At 39.8% G+C, this 18,764-nt stretch overlaps 1 non-coding gene across 1 annotated transcript; it reads left to right on the top strand.

Moving 5' to 3' along the window:
• The first annotated feature begins 18,452 nt into the window (after positions 1 to 18,452).
• Trnag-ccc (transfer RNA glycine (anticodon CCC)) lies at positions 18,453 to 18,526 on the top strand. The gene has a single exon. It is a non-coding gene; the product is annotated as a tRNA-Gly (tRNA).
• The last annotated feature ends 238 nt before the right edge of the window (positions 18,527 to 18,764 follow it).

Raw genomic sequence — 18,764 nt, 5'->3', positions numbered from 1 at the left:
TGAGAAACTTCCTGAGATGGCAATTAAAGAATAAAGACTCTGAGAAATTAGGCTACTAAGAGACCTGAGAATTCCTCTAGGCTATTGAAATTGTCAAGAGCCTCCAGCATCATCTAAGGTAAGCTACTGGCACCATATACCCAACTGTTTTTTAGTTTATTATTATTGATTATTATTGTAGTAGAGCTTCCTTTTGAAAGAATATATGAGTGAATGTAGGGGTGTGTGTGTGTGTGTGTGTGTGTGTGTGTGTGTGTGAGAGAGAGAGAGAGAGAGAGATCCTCTTTTACTTCATTATCTAAGTAACATACTAGAGGAATAATGTGTGAAAATGGTTGGACTTTTCATTGACAAGTTTCTGTAAAAATTTCTAGGAGAAATGCAAAATTTCCTGGCTGGCTAGGACTCCAGGAAATCTGAGAGCCATTGTCAGGCCCAGGCTAACCTTGGCTTCTGCATTCCTTCTACTCTCCATACTTGAAGACACTTAATCACTATCTGGAAGCTCAGCCCTCCCTTCAGAACATGAAGTCATGCGGTTATTCTCTCCTAAAAAGAAATTGGATCTTAAATATTCCAGTCCATTATGCCTTCATGCAGACTGGAGTCTTCCCTGCTGATTACCAACACAGGTACAAGGTCTCTTTTTCATTAAGTGTGACCTAACTTTATTCCCAAGACTGACTCACTTACAAATATCCATTTATGCCTCTACAGTGGGCACTTATTTATTACAGGCTACCTAGTACTCAATCTTCTCCTTTGCATTTGCGCCCTGATCTCCTGTATAGAGAAATTCTTCTTTAGAAGAACTCTTAGTGGGAAGCAGTGCTCACTTCAACCTAAGAGGTTGTGGTTTTTTCTCCCTCCTGGGCTGGCAAGTCTGGTGAAGTGGGTATATGACAGTCTCAGACAATCAGATGTGTAATTTGCATTTGCTTTTGAGAATATTCAGTTCTACTAGATGAATAAGTGTGTAGTTTATAAACTATAAGCAAAACTGACAGTATTTTTAAGTATGGGTAAGTAGGTACTAAGCAAAAATTTGTTAAATATAGGCAGAACTTACAGGGTATGGTAAGCTTAAGATGAAAGCTAATAAGTGGAACATGTGTGTCAAACAGGAATAAAAGGACCAACAGATGTACACTTTTCATGAGGCACCTGGATACTGAACACTTGAGACCAAATCTATAAGAGTCACTAAGCTTTCATGATACACTATATGCAAGGGTTTTATATAGGAAACTTTACTTCAGCAGCCATTAGTGCCACCCATTCTGGTTCTGTGTGTCCTTTGTCCAAGAGACACAAAACCCATGGTTGCCTGTTAGGTTAATTGGCCAACTTCAGCTCCTCCTAACATGTCTCCAATGGAGCAATTGTGATACCATTGGCCCAACATGTCATGCATCTGGGGGTTTCTTTGCTTAAGCCTCAATTCTGGTCCTTGTAACCACAGTTTCAGCAGACTGGCAAGACAGAGAGAGATAGGACATATGAGCGACGCACACGCTAAGGTTCAGATCATTTGGTCCTTCCATGTCATGTGCCCTTGCCCTGTCGCGTCCCCTCTGCCCGCAGAGAGAGACACGGCAAACGTCTGAAGCTTTGGAAGTTTATTGTACACAGTTCCTTTCCTACGCTTCTCTTACCCCTAGCTTCTGCGCACTCTCAGCTTCCCTTTTCCCAGCTTCTTCCAGCTTCCAGCTCTGCTCCAGTCTCCGCCGCAGCTTCTTCCGCTTCTTCCGTCCCTTCCTCAGCTTCTGCCCTCTACTGTCCCACCCACCAGGCTTATATACACTTCAACCAATCAGGGGAGAGTACACGAGATAAACGCGGACAGCTGCAGGCGCGGGATGGGTACACGAGGGGGGGGCATGCTCTAATCACATCGTTAACTAGCCAATCATTGGAATTCGCTGGTTGTTTACTGTATAGCTGGCCGCTTTTGGCTCAGCGTCAGGCGCCATCTTGACCATGTCTAAGGCCGGGGGCTCTAGAAACCCCGACAGATCCCCCTTCTTTAATATTAAACTAAGGCTCGGGACCGTGTCTGTCTTAGGCTGAGTGGTCAGCATATGTCCTTACCCGTCATCAGAGCCTGCAGAGCATGCTGCAGCTCCTGTCTTAGGTCGGTACACAGCCACCTCCTTCATTACCCGTCCTTGACTACCGATCCAGCATCAAGAGCCATACTAATGGGGGGCTGTCGGCCTTTAGGGCGGTCATGGCCTGATGAAAAATAATTTGATCTCTCTATTGGCTAGCTTGCAGATGCATGCCAAAACGAATGAAGAGAAGAAGGCCAAGGCAGAGGAGTACCACCATAGCTCCTAAGCTTGCCCACTGTTTGACAAATCTATAAACAGAAGAGGAACCTTATAGCCATATTAAATACAGAAACAATATACATCCCAATAGAGTTACAATATGGGTAACACAAAGCAGCTCTCAGGGAATAAACGCATCCCAGTCCCAAAAGTTCTTGCAAGGTATCCACTTGTTCTTATAATGAGTCCATTCTCTGATAGAGTCTCTATGGTCTGTAAGGCTGCAACTGCATTCTCGGCCGACTGATCGTTGTTGTGGTTGTGTCAATGCTGCTACTGCAAGGACTGTGGTGGCAGTGATCACGGCTGTTGCAATGTCAAAGCCTCCTCTGTTTCTTGATAATAGCACTGGCAATTCTATATCTGCAACAGAAACTAGGACTGGTAGGAAGATAGAAATGTGCAAATTGCACAGGTGGCAAAAGAACCATTCCAGCATTATGAAAGATAGCACACAGTTAATGAACAGTTAAGAGGTGTTATTAGAAATGTTAGTTGGTAGAAACATAAAAAAGAGAAAATACACAAGCTGACGTGGGAGGAAAAGCAATATCACAGCTAGGGTCAGCAGAACGAATTGCTCTACTCTGGGTCTGATCTGTAGCATGACTCCAACGGCAAAGTACAGAAATTCCTCCTGTTAAAGCAAAGAAAGGCTAGAAATATCCTTGTCACCAAAAACAGCACGACCTGAAAAATCATCAGTAGAATTGACAGGCTTGTAGAGAAATTGGTGAAAAACAAGAAAAGGAAGGATAAAAAATATGTTAGTCAGAAATGGAAAATATGGCCAGGCTAACAATGGCCCATAGGTTCCGGGTTTGCCTCTCCGTCTGAGTTTCTGTTATTGGAGGAAGGCTCAGGCTCGTCACCGCGAGGAGGAACAGCATCACTTGCATGTTGTAAAACTCTGATTAGCCTTTCTGGAATCCAGACTGGAGTCTGTTGATCCTGTGGGAAAATACAAACAGACCCTCGAACCCAACGAAGGACTGGATCCGGTCCTTTCCAACAACCTGTCAGGATATCTTTCCATTTTGCCCATACTTGAGGAGTATTATGGGGATTATGATGTCGATCAGCTGCAGAATGGCCGTCCCTATCCAAAGTTAGGAAATTTAGAATGAAAAGAACTAAATTAAGTTTATCTTTAGGAGACTTGTAGGAGGCTCCTATTCCCCCTTTTTGTTTATTTAGACAATTTTTTAAAGTAAGATGTGCTCTTTCCACAATGCCCTGTCCCTGAGGATTATAGGGGATGCCAGTGACTAATTGGATGTTAAATGTTTGTAAAAACAACCTAAAGCTTTTGGAAGTATAAGCAGGACCATTATCTGTTTTAATAACTTTAGGTATGCCCCAGCCAGCAAATGCTTGTAGGCAGTGTTGAATGACATCCTTTACCTTTTCTCCAGAATGAGCAGAAGCCATAATGACCCCTGAAGCAGTGTCTACTGACACATGTACATACTTAACAGTACCAAATTCAGGAATATGGGTTACATCCATCTGCCAAATATGACCAGGCAGCAGTCCCCTGGGGTTAACTCCAAAGGATTGCACTGGGATTAAAGGAGCACAATGTTGACAATTTTTTACTATTTGTCGAGCCATACATTTAGATATAGGAAATTTTCTGCTCAAAGTAGTGGAATTTACGTGAAATTTTTCATGAAAGAGTTTTGCCTGTTCCTCTATGGAAAAAACAAAAATTGATTTGGTGGCCATATCTACCAAGTCATTAGCATTGGCCAAAGGTCCTGGTAAATTAGAATGAGCTCTAATATGTCCTACATAGAATAGATGTTTACGCTGTAGGATAAGGTTTTGTAGCGTAATAAAATAAGAAGCTACAGTGGACATAGAAGAAATATGGGGTACCGTTTCAAGAACCTGTAAAGCGTTAACGATATATAAGCTATCAAATAGAAGATTGAATGACTGATTATCTGCTAATTTAAAGGCTAATATTACAGCTGCAAGTTCAGTAACCTGTGCGGAGTTGGGTGGAACTATTATGGTATGAAGTTGTTTACCGATAAGTACTGCACCTACTCCATTTTTGGAGCCATCAGTAAAAATGGTTACACAGTCTTTAAGAGGCTGGACACTAGTCACTTTTGGAAAAATTATGGGGGTATTTTTACAGAATTGAATCCAGGGATGTTGGGGATAATGGTTATCGAACTGAGCTGAAGTGGAACAATATAATACTGACCAATCATCATCATTATTAATTAACCATTTAATCTGCTGAGTGGAATAAGGAGTTATAATAATAGACGGATGGATTCCAAAAACAGTAATGCAAGATTCTATTCCCTTGAATATTACCTGGGCAATAGCTTGGGGATATGATTGCAATGTTTTAGCCGGAGAGCTAGGGAGATTTATACTTTGCAGAGGTCCTCCTTGCCAAACTATGCAAAAAGGGGTATGCTTCTCTGAGATTATGATTAAACTTAATGGTTGAGTAGGATCACAACAATCAACATAACACTGCTGAAGTCTATTCTCTACTAGCTGTAAGGATATCCGTGCTTCAGGAGTAAGTTTCCTAGGGGAATTCAAGTCAGGATTACCTTTTAATATATCGAATAAAGGTTTTAATTCCCCTGTGGATAATTTTAAATAGGATCTGATCCAGTTAATGTCACCTAAGAGTTTCTGAAAATCGTTCAAGGTATTCAATTGATCTGTCCTGATGGTCAACCTTATTGGTCTAACTGTAGTAGCAGTGAGCCTTGTACCCAGATATTCTTGGATCTCCTCTAATTGTAATTTTTCAGGGGCTATCATTAGTCCTCTCTTTTCTAATGCTTGAGTTATAAATTGTAATGCTTCTAACAAAACTTCTTTTTCTGGATGACAAATAAGTATATCGTCCATATAGTGATAAATCAACAATCTCTTAAACTTTTGTCTAGTAGTTGTTAACGCTTTATCTACGTATATTTGACATATAGTAGGACTGTTAGCCATACCTTGAGGCAACACAGTCCATTCGAATCTCTGGTCAGGCTGAGTGTGATTAAGAGAGGGCAAAGTAAAAGCAAATCTCCAACAATCATTTTTGTGCAAGGGTATAGAGAAAAAGCAATCTTTTAAATCCAGAATAATAGTAGGCCAATTTTTTGGTAGTGCAGTGACAAGAGGGAGTCCACATTGGACGGGTCCCATAGGGTACATTTGTTCGTTTATGGCTCTTAAATCATGTAATAACCTCCATTTTCCTGATTTTTTCTTTGTTAAGAATATTGGAGTATTCCAAGGAGAGGTAGAATGTTGTAAATGACCTGCTTGTACCTGCTCTTGTACTAACTTATGAGCTGCCTCTAGCTTTTCTTTTGTTAGGGGCCACTGTGGAATCCAGCAAGGCTTATCATCTTTCCATATTATAGGGATTGATGGTTTATCAGTGGCCCCTAGGAAAAACCCAACCCATGAGAATCATTTTTTGGTGGAAGTAAAGGCAGTGGTTGGGTAGATCCTTGGCTATGTCTTCCTAATCCTTTTTTATCATCATAATTCATATTTTGTAACATATTTCTTACAGGAGTCCCTTGGTAAATCTAGTCAGTGGTGAGTTTCATATCCATTTGCTGCAGGACATCTCGTCCCCATAGGCTAATAGGAACATTACAGATATATGGCTGAAATATTCCTGTGTGTCCCTCCGTATCTTTCCATGATAATGAGGAAGCACTTTGATTGGGGCTTTCTGCTACTCCTAAGCCTCTCAAGCTCTGAGCTGCTGTGATCAATGGCCAGTGCTTTGGCCAGACCATTGCACTGATAATACTTTTGTCTGCTCCTGTATCTAATAAACCTGTAAATTCCATATTTCCCACTTTTAATTTTAGGAGGGGCCTCTGTTCCATATCCATAGTAAGGTTTATTAAAGTGGTTCCTGTTGATCCAAAACCTCCTTGTCTTTTATTTGTATTTTTACTGGGCCACAAAGAATGTTGACTGGGCAATATAAGCATTTGTGCAATGCGATCCCCTGGAGAGATGACCGTAATTCCTTTTGGTGAAGAGACCAAAGCTTTTATTTGTCCAGTGAAATCAGGATCAATAACCCCTGGGTGTACTATAAGTCCTTTTAGTGTTGAGGAACCTCTACCTAGTAATAATCCTACACTGTTCTGTGGGATTTTTTCATGCCAGTCGGTATCAATCATCTGCACCCCCATATCTGGGGTTAATATGAGTCTGGAGGTGGCACAGATGTCCAATCCGGCACTTCCTGAGGTGGCCCTGCGCTCCCCTTCTCTGTGGGAGGATACCACCGTCGGGGAACTTGTTGAATTACCCCGTATATTTGTTGCGGGCCCCGGGGAGGGCCCTGTCTCCCGTTTTTTTGAAGTTTGGGATTTAAACCTAAAAAATTACCTTCCCTATCTCTAATAGACTGACAGGCGCTATTCCAATGACTTCCTCTTCTGCATCTCGGACATACCCCTGGGGCATAAGGGGTAACAGATTTTACTATAGTTATCTCTTATCTTTTGTTAGGGCATTATCTCCTTGCTGCTGATTTTGTGCATCTATTGAAACGTATTGGTCTTCTCCTATTAACATTTCTATCGGGAAACCTTGCCACTATGTTTCTGCAAGCAGTTTCAACAGCTGAGCTCTCCAATTAGCCATTGTTCTCCAAATAACACTGCTCTGCATACCTGCTTCCAAATCTTAACTGCCTCTTTAAAGTTTTTCTAATGGTTGATGGTATCTCCATTTGCTCCTCAAATACGGGCAGGTTCTACAGATTTTGGAGCTCTTTCTATTAGGCTTAGGTTTCTCCTACCTTTTTCCCTTGTTCTTAAGTTTTCACTACCACTTGGTTATTCCTTTTGGGGGTTCTTTATGTTAAACTTAATTCCCTTTTTTCCCTTGTTCTTAGATTTTTTTTGAGCAATTATTTTCTAGGTCACCACCACTCAATCTTTCCTCACTTTATTCTCTTTAAGCGTTCTTTTCTGTTACTATTAAACCCTGTTCATGAAGATACCCCTTGTGGCACACTAAGCGGCTTTTCTTACTTTGGCTGTTTTTTTTTTCCTCAATGGCTCCCATTGTTTTTTAATGGTTCCCTAAGGGGTTACTGCATTCAGACCCTATTGTTACTAATTTGAATAGCTTTAGTTATGGCAATTACAATAACAGTGGCCTAGCTGCCAGGAGCAAGGAGATTGCTGAAAGGAAAACTATCAAGTGCGCATTAAAATTTTTATAGCGGCTTTTCACGTAGGACCGCTTCAAGCGTGTTTCTACTTTCACTTTAATTAGACCGCGTTCCACGCGCCAGGACCGCTAATGGCGTGTCCCGATACCGGACCACCTTCCGTGTGTCCTTATTTTTATTTTATTTGGACCGCATTCCGCGTGCCCCCAGGACCGCTGATAGCGTGTCCTGATACCCTTTAACTGGACCGCATTCCGCGTATCCGGATAGTCGCTATACCGCGAACGTCGAGGCGCCTCTCCTTTACCTGTTTACCTTTTTTGACTTCTTTATAACCGGTTTAGCTTGTTAAAAGATTTTAAGATATCTTACCTTGTCCCTTTTATCCTCCCGGGTTTCGGCACCAGCTGTCGCGTCCCCTCTGCCCGCAGAGAGAGACACGGCAAACGTCTGAAGCTTTGGAAGTTTATTGTACACAGTTCCTTTCCTACGCTTCTCTTACCCCTAGCTTCTGCGCACTCTCAGCTTCCCTTTTCCCAGCTTCTTCCAGCTTCCAGCTCTGCTCCAGTCTCCGCCGCAGCTTCTTCCGCTTCTTCCGTCCCTTCCTCAGCTTCTGCCCTCTACTGTCCCACCCACCAGGCTTATATACACTTCAACCAATCAGGGGAGAGTACACGAGATAAACGCGGACAGCTGCAGGCGCGGGATGGGTACACGAGGGGGGGGCATGCTCTAATCACATCGTTAACTAGCCAATCATTGGAATTCGCTGGTTGTTTACTGTATAGCTGGCCGCTTTTGGCTCAGCGTCAGGCGCCATCTTGACCATGTCTAAGGCCGGGGGCTCTAGAAACCCCGACATTGCCCTACTGGAGCTAACTTACCCCTCCTTTTCCTTTGCTTCTCACTGTGTGTGTTTTAATTTGATTTAATAATCATGTCATTGGAGCACCTTTATTTCATCTATGAATTTTTCTGCTCTATGACCTCTAAAATAGCCTGCCTTAGAGACTTTCACTGCCTCAAGTTAATTCTCCTCTGTCCTGGAACTTTGAGTCATGCAGTCTTAGAAGCCTGAGGACCAGGTTGTGTTTCTGTTGAAGTCTTGGTTGAGCTTCAGGAACTACAGCCGCTAGAGCACCACCCCCCAATTTCAAGATTTTTCTTCCTCTTTATGATTGTGAAAGATTACATATATAAGAAAAAGCATATAAACTATGATAACATTTGCTAAATAATTATAATACAAAAAATGATATAACCTCATCAACAGGCAGGACATTAAAATCAGATGTAAGAGTTAAACTTGCACAAGATTGATTCCCCCATCACTTGGCCTCCTTTGGAGAAACAAAAAAACGTTTTCCTGCATGCTCCACTGAAATGAGCCACAGTCTGGCATTTCAGGCAACTGATCTTGGTCAAATGTCTTGGATCACAGTCTTTTGAATATCTCATGAGAGTATAAATGTCAATTTAGCAGGTTCTACCACCTGCTTGCAATGTCGCAGAACTCCAACTGCCAGACTTTACAAGTGGGATTTGAAATCATGGTGCTGCCTCCAAGCACAAAGAATAACTAGTGGAGTAAATAAAGCTTGAAACCAAGATTCGGTCCTGACATACTGCACTTAAAAATCCTAAAGCCCAAGGTTGGCAAACCCAATCCCAGAGACCTATGTGTCACTCTGGTAGATATCTTCATGCTGCCCAGGGACCTGCAGTGTGTCACTAATACCATCTGCAAGAGTTGCCCCAAATCAATGATACTCCAGGGTTCTAAAGTGCCACGCCTCATTTGCATGATGTTTGCCAGCATACCCACACCTGCCACGTAGTACCCTTCCCATCATAATCCTCTCTCTCCCCCAGGGAAAAATCACAATCCTAACTTTTTTGAAAATTTTCTTACTTTTCTTGTAATTCTGCCACCTAGAGATTTATTACTAAACCATTCAGTTTAGTTTCTTTACTTATTTTACTACTATACATAGTATATAAGATTTGTCTCTATTGTGTATGACTGTAGTTCATTCTTTGTTGTTGCTATAATGTTATCTATAGGTGATATCTGGGGAAAAAAATCTTATCCTCTACCCTTTAGGTTTGGTGTTTAGAAAATTGCAAATTAAACTGAATTTTATAAAGACAAATTAGCAAGAAAAGACAGATTTAATCATGTACCTATGAGTATTCACAGAAAGATGTGACTGAAAGAAGACAGAATTTGGAACATATATATCATCTTAATAGGGGAAGGAAAGAAGGCTCTCATGAGAAAATAAATGATTTTTAGAGAAGATAAGTGAGGAATAGATGAGAGAATAATAGTCTTGTGACCGTGTCTGTTTAGGTGTGGTGTGGAGACTTGTCTCCAGTGATGAGTCACTCTTTTCTCACTCCCTGGGAAGGTGTGTTAGTCAGTTTTTCATTGCTGTGACCAGAATACCCAACCAGAACAACTTAAAGGAGGAAAAGTTTATTTTGGCTCACAGTTTCAGACATTCTGTCCATGGTCAGCTAACTCCATTGTTCTGGGCCCACGGTGAGGCAGGACATCATAGGCAAAAGGCATGGTGGAGGAAAGCTGCTCAGCTCATGATGGCAGGGAAGCAGAGCCAGAGGGGAAGGACTGCAGGGAAGAGCAGTCTTCCAGGACACACTCCCAAGTCCATCTCCTGCCGCACCCCACCTGCCTGCAGTTAACCACCTAGTAAATCCATCAAAAACTGGATGGACTAATAAAGTTATAGCTCTCATAATCTGATCATTTCACCTCTGTCATTAACACAGGAGCTTTTGGGAGACATAGCATATCCAAACCATAAAAGAAGGAATTGTGGCAATTTAAGTTCCTTTGAATTCTTTTGGGATGCTCTGCTTTTTGGCAAATAAGATTGTAGAAACTCAAAGGCCTTCAGCTCAAAAATTCTTATGCCACCGTGACATAATAAAGCTAATATTACAGAACCATTCTACTATTGATAAACATCTAGAAATTCCTGTGACAAATTCTGTTTCATCAAATGTTGAAATATAACACCATTGCAGGCCAAGGCAAGCATACGAAGCAGATTTTATTTAAAGGTAGTAACACAGACTTCTCCTGAGAGGGAGAAGGGGGCCAGGTGATTTTCTGGAATCCCTGGGATGAGCATATCTTGCCCTTATTATAGGTTTAGTTTGGTTTTCCTGTTCCTTCCCCTTTATCTGTTTCCTTCCTGCTTACATGACTAGGCCCAGGAGATGCAGGTGAGATGACAAAAAGGTGAGAAGCAGATGGGCGGGGGGAAGAGCCAAATGGAGTGATGTAGGCAGGTAGGAGCCCAGGGGGCATTAATTAGCAACTCCTTGCCTGTAGTCTTTAGAAAAAGGATGGTAAAGCCAGGTAAATTTGGTAGTCATTGGGCTCCGGAGATCTTTGACATTCCATTCTCCTAGGGACAGTCTCCAACTTTCCAGATTCAGATAGCCTCCATTTTCTCTATTTGACCCAATTTCCTATTCTACACTAACTGCCTGTCCTCAATTCTGGCTTCAATATGATGTACTTGTTTTCAGTTTTGAGGAGATGATGGCTAACAGCTTTCTGTGGTGGTGCAAAAATTTATGCTTCACAGTAGTGGATGAAAGTCCTTTAATTTCACACCCTCACCTGCACTTGGTATTGTCTGATGTATTAATGTTTGTCACTTTGGTGAAAGTGTATTGATAATTCTCTGTGATTTTATTTTCCTTATTGTCAGTGGGGTTGAGTGCCTTTTCATGTATTTATTATTCACTTCAATTTCCTCTTTGGTTAAATGCCTGCTCGGATCCTTCATATGAATTTCCATGGACTTATAGAACTTTTTGTATTTTGTATTTGTAGGAGCTCTTTACATATTTTGGAACTAGACCTTTGGTTGTTAAGTGTCACAAATATCATCTCCTGTGTCATTTTGTTTTTAAGGATTCTTTGAATATATAAAGTTCTTAATTTTAATATGGTTTTTAAAAAAGAAAGCAGTTTTCCCCTTTATAAATTAGCATTTTTTTGTGTCTTTTGAGAAAATCCTTCCCAACTTGGACTTCATGAAGATATTTTCCTGCTCTATCTCCTAAAAACTGTATAGTTTTTCTTTCTACATTTAGATCTTCAATCCACCGAGACTTTGTATATGTGTTCGTGTTCTGCCTTTTTTCCCAAGCCAGATTTTTCAGCCTTCAATCAATTCTGCAAGTCCCCTATCACCTTATAACAAATCTTCTTTTTGCTTCTAATATCCAGCATAGGTTTCTGCCACTTTCAATCAAGAGCCCTGGCTGATAAAATGGACTACTGCCTTGGATCCCCTTCCGGGAGCAGTGCCTCTTAATCCCAGTCCAGTTCTGTGCCAGTGACCAGATACAGACTGTGTTTTGTCTGTGGTTTGGAGTATGCCCAAAGACTGCCATACTCTGTGCTCCTGTGCTCACCCAGCAGACTGCTTCATATTTCAGAACCTACAGCTGTGTTGGTTCCACCGGCTTCCATCCCACTGCCCATTTCCCCCGTAAGTACAAAACCATGCTCCACTAATTCTCAAGAAATGACATGAAATTGCAAGCCCGGCCTTAGACGCCCAGCTGGAAGAGTGAGAGGCTCACAAAAAAGGGGGTTATAGAGATAACATTCATAAGCCACTGCCAATTGACGTCATCTGCTAAACCAGACACAAGTGAAAGCAGAAAGCAGGCTTAACTCCCAGTTGGGGATTTCAGATCTTATTGCCATTCTTTGTCTCTCCTGTCAGGAGACCATGCAGGAAGATTCACACTTTACTTCTTTCCAAGTGGTTTATTGATTTGTGGATTCAGTGAAATGTGCATCAATTGAACTAACTATTCCCTTTAAGTAAGGGGGAAATTCACACTGTGCTGAAATTAACAGGCACAACAGAACTGCCTCTTAGAGTTCAACCACAGCACAATAGATGTACACAGTATGAGGGCAATCTGGAGATTAAATAGCTTCACTTTATCCCTAGCGATCAAAAGCCAATGTGCTCTTATTTCTACTTTCTTTGTCTCCTTTCCTCCTCCCACCTCCCAGACACACACATTTCAAAGAGATTATGTGCACTATTTAACAGAAAATAGATTTCTTTCCCATCTTCCACTTTCTCTTTTTATCTCTAGGTTTTATTTTTCCTCATTTCTTCTTGAATGTGTAGCAAACTTTGATTCTTTTCTTCCTAGGCAACTACTTAACTTCACATCTTCTGTCATCAAGTCACAATGGAAATAATGGATAAGACAAGACAAGATGGCAAATATGCCACATTTATTCAGTGAGTTTTTTTTTTTCTTATAAAAATGTAAGTGCTGTTCTCATACATGGATGTGATTAAACTGATCTGTTGTTTGCTTCTTTTTCTCTTTATAAGGAATAGATAATTTCCTTCTACCTACTCTATGTCTCCTGTGATTAATAACTGTAATACTTGACAATTTCATAACCTTCATAGACTTCAAAGTCTTCTGGGACAATCACTTCATTTCATATCATTGCTACAAGACAGGTAAGACCTTTAGCATTATCTTGATCTTCCTGAGAAGGAAACTGGGGCCCAGAAGGAGGAATGAATAATCCAATCCAAATAAGAGAACCTAGTTCTGACTCCTTTGTTAGTAGTCCTTCCAAGATGATTGTCTAATATTTAAAGGTAATATACGTAGCTATAGTACCTTCAAATATTATCATATCTATAACAAAAATCAAATCTGTAGCACCAGCAATATTCATAGCTTTTTTCTCTAATATTTTGTCTTTTTTATTGACAGATCAAAGTTTTACATCTTTACGGTGCATACCTAAGTACCCTGAGTTGATTGATACATAAGACACAAATCTATCAAAACATATTCATATTTTTTAACCATCTGACTCCATACTTGGAAAAATTGTGCTACTATATGAACTATAAAAACATAAGTTATATTAATAAATTTACCAGGTACTAGGATTCTGGGAGTATCTAGTTCCAATAATTCAAACAACTTCGTGGAAACAGAACTACTATTCCTCATTCTTATTCGTGGTTTACTGACCTCTCTGAACTCTGAACTTTTATATCAGTCTGACTGAGAATACATCAGAAGATAACACACCAACAAGTCATAAAATCCACACTATTCTTCACAGAAATAACCCCAAACCTCTTTATCTGGCTTTAAGTAGTTCTTCTCTTGCTCCATTTAAACTATGCTTAGTGTTGGGCTTGTCTCCTCAACCTTCTTTGGAAAAGCTATGGAGTGTCTTTGCAAACTGTAGCTGCCCATAATTTTAAACACCCCACCACCACCATGCAGATACAAGTTACTCTAAGAAAGAATAAATGTGAAAATTTAAATGGAAGTGTGTTTATTATTTTTAAAATAGCATTAAAAATATCACCTGGTCTCCTCAAATCAGGATTCTGGCTTTAGCAGATGCTGTTCATAAAATCCTGAGAAAACCCCCACTTCATCTTTTCTTTAGGTATTGGGCAACAAAGTGCTTAGAAAAGATGGGCTACTGACCCTCCCCCAGGATTGATCTCTGATTGGCCTGGGAATACCATGCTCAGATTGACTCAGATGTATTGCAAGATCAATTCCATTCGTGACATCTGAGGGCAAAGCGGGCTAGGGATTTCCAGAAAATATTTTTCTCTATGATAAAAGGGAAGACAGATACTTGATAAGAACCCTTTTTCTTCCTTCTGCCTTTGAATGTCTTTGGATGTTTTGAGACTCTTTTGGACTCCTTTGGACAAGAGAGTGACACCATCTTGTGACTATGAGTGGACAAACACAAAGACAAAGCCAGAACGCTGGATGTGAGAAAGAAAAGTTAGAAATAACCTCCATTCTGAATGACATCACAGATCCATTGTATCATCCTGAAACTTCCCTGTCTCCAAACTTGATTAAAATTGAAATACAAAATATTCTTCTGGTTCAATCATCTTCTAAATAGATAGTCTGGAACCACCATTTCCCTCCTGACCTTTGGACTTAACAACATACCTAATTTCCCTACCTTAAGCTTGTATTCACCCTAAAGAATTTAACTCCCACTCCCTGTTCTCATCTCCATGACATTTGGATCCCTCTTCAACAGGGATCCATGAAAATATACAGTGCAAGCTGAGGGACATGAACCCTGACTCAATCAACTACCCCATCTTAGTCATGTGTGAGAAGATAGGAGATGAAGATGTACTCCATTACCTATGCCTTTGATGGCAAACAAATGGAAATAGAATCATGTGTTACATGATTTTCTTAGAGCACACAAAAGTAATTTAAAAGATGAAGTGTATGGTTATTTTGTAAGATCCTAACAAAATGTTTGAGAATCACATCATAATCCAGGTACAGAGACTCCATGACTGAGAATGAGATCATGTTGCTATCAACCTATCACAAATTGAAAATATTGTAAGTCAAAAATACATTTGGAACATCTAACCTATAAACACTACAGTTTGGCAACACCGTACTATAAAGAATCAGTGGCTTCCCTCATGGTCAAATGGCTGATTGGGAGCTGCCCAGCACCATAAGAGAGCATCATGCTAGGAGTTGCTAACTGAGAAAAAGATCAAAATTCAAAATGTGAATGAAGTATGATCTCTACTGAATGTCTTTTTCTTTCATACCATCATAAAGTCAAAAAACAAAAAAAAAAAAACACTCAAAACATCGAAAGTTAGGAACCATCTCAATTGATTTTGACCTTTTGGGAAAAAATCCAGAAGATGTGAATCTCTAACACTTGGTCAACCCAAACCTTTAAAAAAGTAATAGCCTTTAATTCCAATTCTAGTTATCCAAATTGTATAAAAAGTTCTGAATTCAGAAAAAACTGATGGTAAAAGTTATTTATATAGTCAAATACTGGAAATCATCTAAATATTAATGAGAAAAAAAATCTAATAAGTAAATTGTGGCATGACCATATAATTAGTTCAGCAATTAAAATAGTTAATATTTTAGTAGCATGGAAAATGCTGATTTATTACTTAAGAAAAAGTGGATAAGAAATGAATAATGTGTTTTTAAGAATTATGTTCTATAAGACTACATATAGCAAAGGGATAAGATCAAAATATTAATAAAATATGAAAATAGTGACTAAATTTGGTAATAGAAAAATAGACAATCTTCTCTAATTTTTTTTTGTGTGTGTGCTATTCAAATTTTCTTTTGCAAAAGTTTACGAGCTGCTAAACCCAAGGTCATTGCCACATTTGGTTGATTGGCAGTTTCCTTTCAGTCACAGCCTGAACCTGGACCAGGACTTGGCAAATGCCCCCAAAATAAATAAGGCATAATTAGTGAGTAACACCAAAGTAGATGAAGACTGAAAGATTCAAATCAACCAACCCAGATGTTCCCAATTCCCAGATGTTTGTTGTAAAGTAAATCGCCAAGTCTTTAACTGCTTAGTTTTGTTTTCCACTTGGATTTTTGGATTTAAAGCATCTAGGTATGGAAACAACAAGAGTAGCTAAGATTTCTGAGAAAGTGGAGCAGGAAGCTCTGGCAGAGAAACACGTAGAAAGGAGCTTAGCAAGCACCTGTCTGAACTCCATCTGTGCTAAAGCAACTAATTGCTTCCAAAGACAGGTCCAGATTTTTCATATAAGCATTTCTGGTTTAGTAACTTACTGGATGTCTCTACTGGGTTATAGAGAAGAGGAGAAATATTGTCACTGACACAAGATGAAAGATGGTTGGGTTCCATTACGAATCTCTTATAAGCCTCTAATCCTGTCTTCAAGGACTGCAAAGAGTCACTTAACCAACAGCAGGGACTGGGGTTTCCTAGAATAGGCATAGCTCCTCAGCTGCCTTCTAATCTCTCACTTGCCTGGAGCAGTGCCAACATATTAACATTTAAATCACCTCGAAGGGAATTGGACCTCTGAGTCATTTCTATCCCATTGAGGATATTTCTAGTTATAGCTTCAAACTTCCCAGGGGGATGGAAAACCTCAGTCTATTAGTATCAGGATCGGCTTACACAGAAACAGCTGCCGCATCCTGGAAAGGAATTAAAGGGGGAATCGGGAAGCCTCACTTCTAATTCAGGCTCTGCTGGGAACAACTCTGACCTTCGGCAATTCACAAAAATTTTCAAGTCCACAGATTCTTTATCTTTAGGAACTTGATGTGTTGCTCTCTAAGGCCTCAATGATCCTATTTCCTTACCTTTAAATGTAGCCTGGATGTCTGCCACCCCAATACCCACAGAATCCTCCCAGAATCACCTTTTACCTTAAGGTGCAAAAATTCCAGTGCTCTTGTTTTTTGCAAGTTCTCTGGAAACACGTGCTCTTGGTCCCCTCTTGCTCCATTGACCTGTATCTGCTTCATTTCCCACCACCTTACTTAAGACCAGCTATATTCTCTCTACATCTTTTCTCCCCACAGTGTGATAATTACCTTTCCTTTTTGTACCTCCTCTGACCATTACCCTCCTTCCTCAAAACAAGATAAGTAAGGTCTAGAGTAAATAAAGAATCAATAAGAGACAGTATCCAAAGGAAAGCAGGATATGTATTAAGATGGAGACTGAACAAAATGTTCAACCTAGCAGAGGAGACTGGGCACAGGATGAAAATCAGATCCACAGATAAAAGTGGAATAAATACAGAAATGTGTGGTATTTCATTTTTCCTTACAGAAGAATTAGAAATTCTTCTCCTCCAGGGGTGGATCTTAATCTCTCACTACCTCCCTAAATGTGGATGCAGCTAGTGACTTATTTCTTAAGAATAGAATATAGAAAGAGGGAAATAAAAGAGTAATGTTACAGTGGGCAGGGCTGACTAACCATCTCTACCAGGCAGTCAAGGGCAACATCAACAGTGTACATCATCTGATAGTGTGTGCCCTTGATACAATCTAATAAAAATGGTACTCTACCTCTGTGATCTCCTGAAGACCTAGAACCCCAGTCTCCCCTTGAGAAAACATCAGAAAAACTCATATTAAGGAACAATCTAGAAAATACATAACCAATACCCCTCCAACTTTAGGATGAAAGAAAGAAAGAAAGAAAGAAAGAAAGAAAGAAAGAAAGAAAGAAAGAAAGAAAGAAAGAAAGAAAGAAAGAAAGAAGGAAGGAAGGAAGGAAGGGAAGAAAGAAAGAAAGAAAGAAAGAAAGAAAGAAAGAAAGAAAGAAAGAAAGAAAGAAAGAAAGAAAGAAAGAAAGAAAGAAAGAAAGAAAGAAAAGGAAGGAAGGAAGGAAGGAAGGAAGGAAGGAAGGAAGGAAGGAAGGAAGGAAGGAAGGAAGGGAGGGAAGAAAGAAAGAGAAAAAGAAAGAAAGAAAGAAAGAAAGAAAGAAAGAAAGAAAGAAAGAAAGAAGGAAGGAAGGAAGGAAGGAAAGGAAAGACAGAGTAAAGGAAGTAGAAAAGCAAGGAAAAACCAAAGGAGATGACTATATGTAATAGATAACGAACATCATTGGAAAAACTAGTGAAATCCAAATTAAGTGAGGAATTTTGTTTATAATACTTATAACAGTGTTTGTTTCTTAATTATGAAAAACTATTGGAATGTAAAATATAAATATAGAAAAAATTATGAGATGGGTAAACAAATTATCTTTATTTTCTTGGCAACTTTTGCACATAGTATAAATCTAACACTATTCTAAAATTTAAAAGTTTAGTTTTAAAAAACTCAGGTTAAATTCAAAAGAGTAAATTTGAAGAGGGGCAAATAAATTTTAGAGGAGAAAATAGGAGCCAGGGTTGGAGTGGTTGTGGAAGGCAATCCCCAGGCCCTTTGAAAGAGGCAGAGGATTTATTCAGAGGTGAAGAGGAAACTGGGAAGGCACAGTCACTAAAAAGCAGAAAACACATTTGCATGGTTTTGCAAAATGATTGGCTCTTTTTTTATTCCAAAGGTCCTGCTGGGGATATAGCTCAGTTGGTAGAGTGCTTGCCTCCCAAGCACAAGGCCCTGGGTTCAATCCCCAGCACCACAAAAAAATAAAAATTAAATAAATAAATAAATAAAATGTCCACCACAAAATGAGGTAATGCAGGTGAAAACCAAGGGTCCGGCAGGGAGTGATCCAAGTATCCAAAGAACTACATTTCCCATTTAGAAGCCCAGGACAAGACAGAGCCCGTGAACAGAGCATTTCTTTGTTTCGCCATGCTTACAATAGCACATTGTCCTTGAAAAGATTTTAAGGAAAACCAGAAAGTGCTGAAAAAATG

The sequence above is a fragment of the Sciurus carolinensis genome, chromosome 2 (genome assembly GCF_902686445.1).
Source record: "Sciurus carolinensis chromosome 2, mSciCar1.2, whole genome shotgun sequence".
Classification (NCBI taxonomy): Eukaryota; Metazoa; Chordata; class Mammalia; order Rodentia; family Sciuridae; genus Sciurus; species Sciurus carolinensis.
This window is presented reverse-complemented; position numbering and strand designations above follow the sequence as displayed.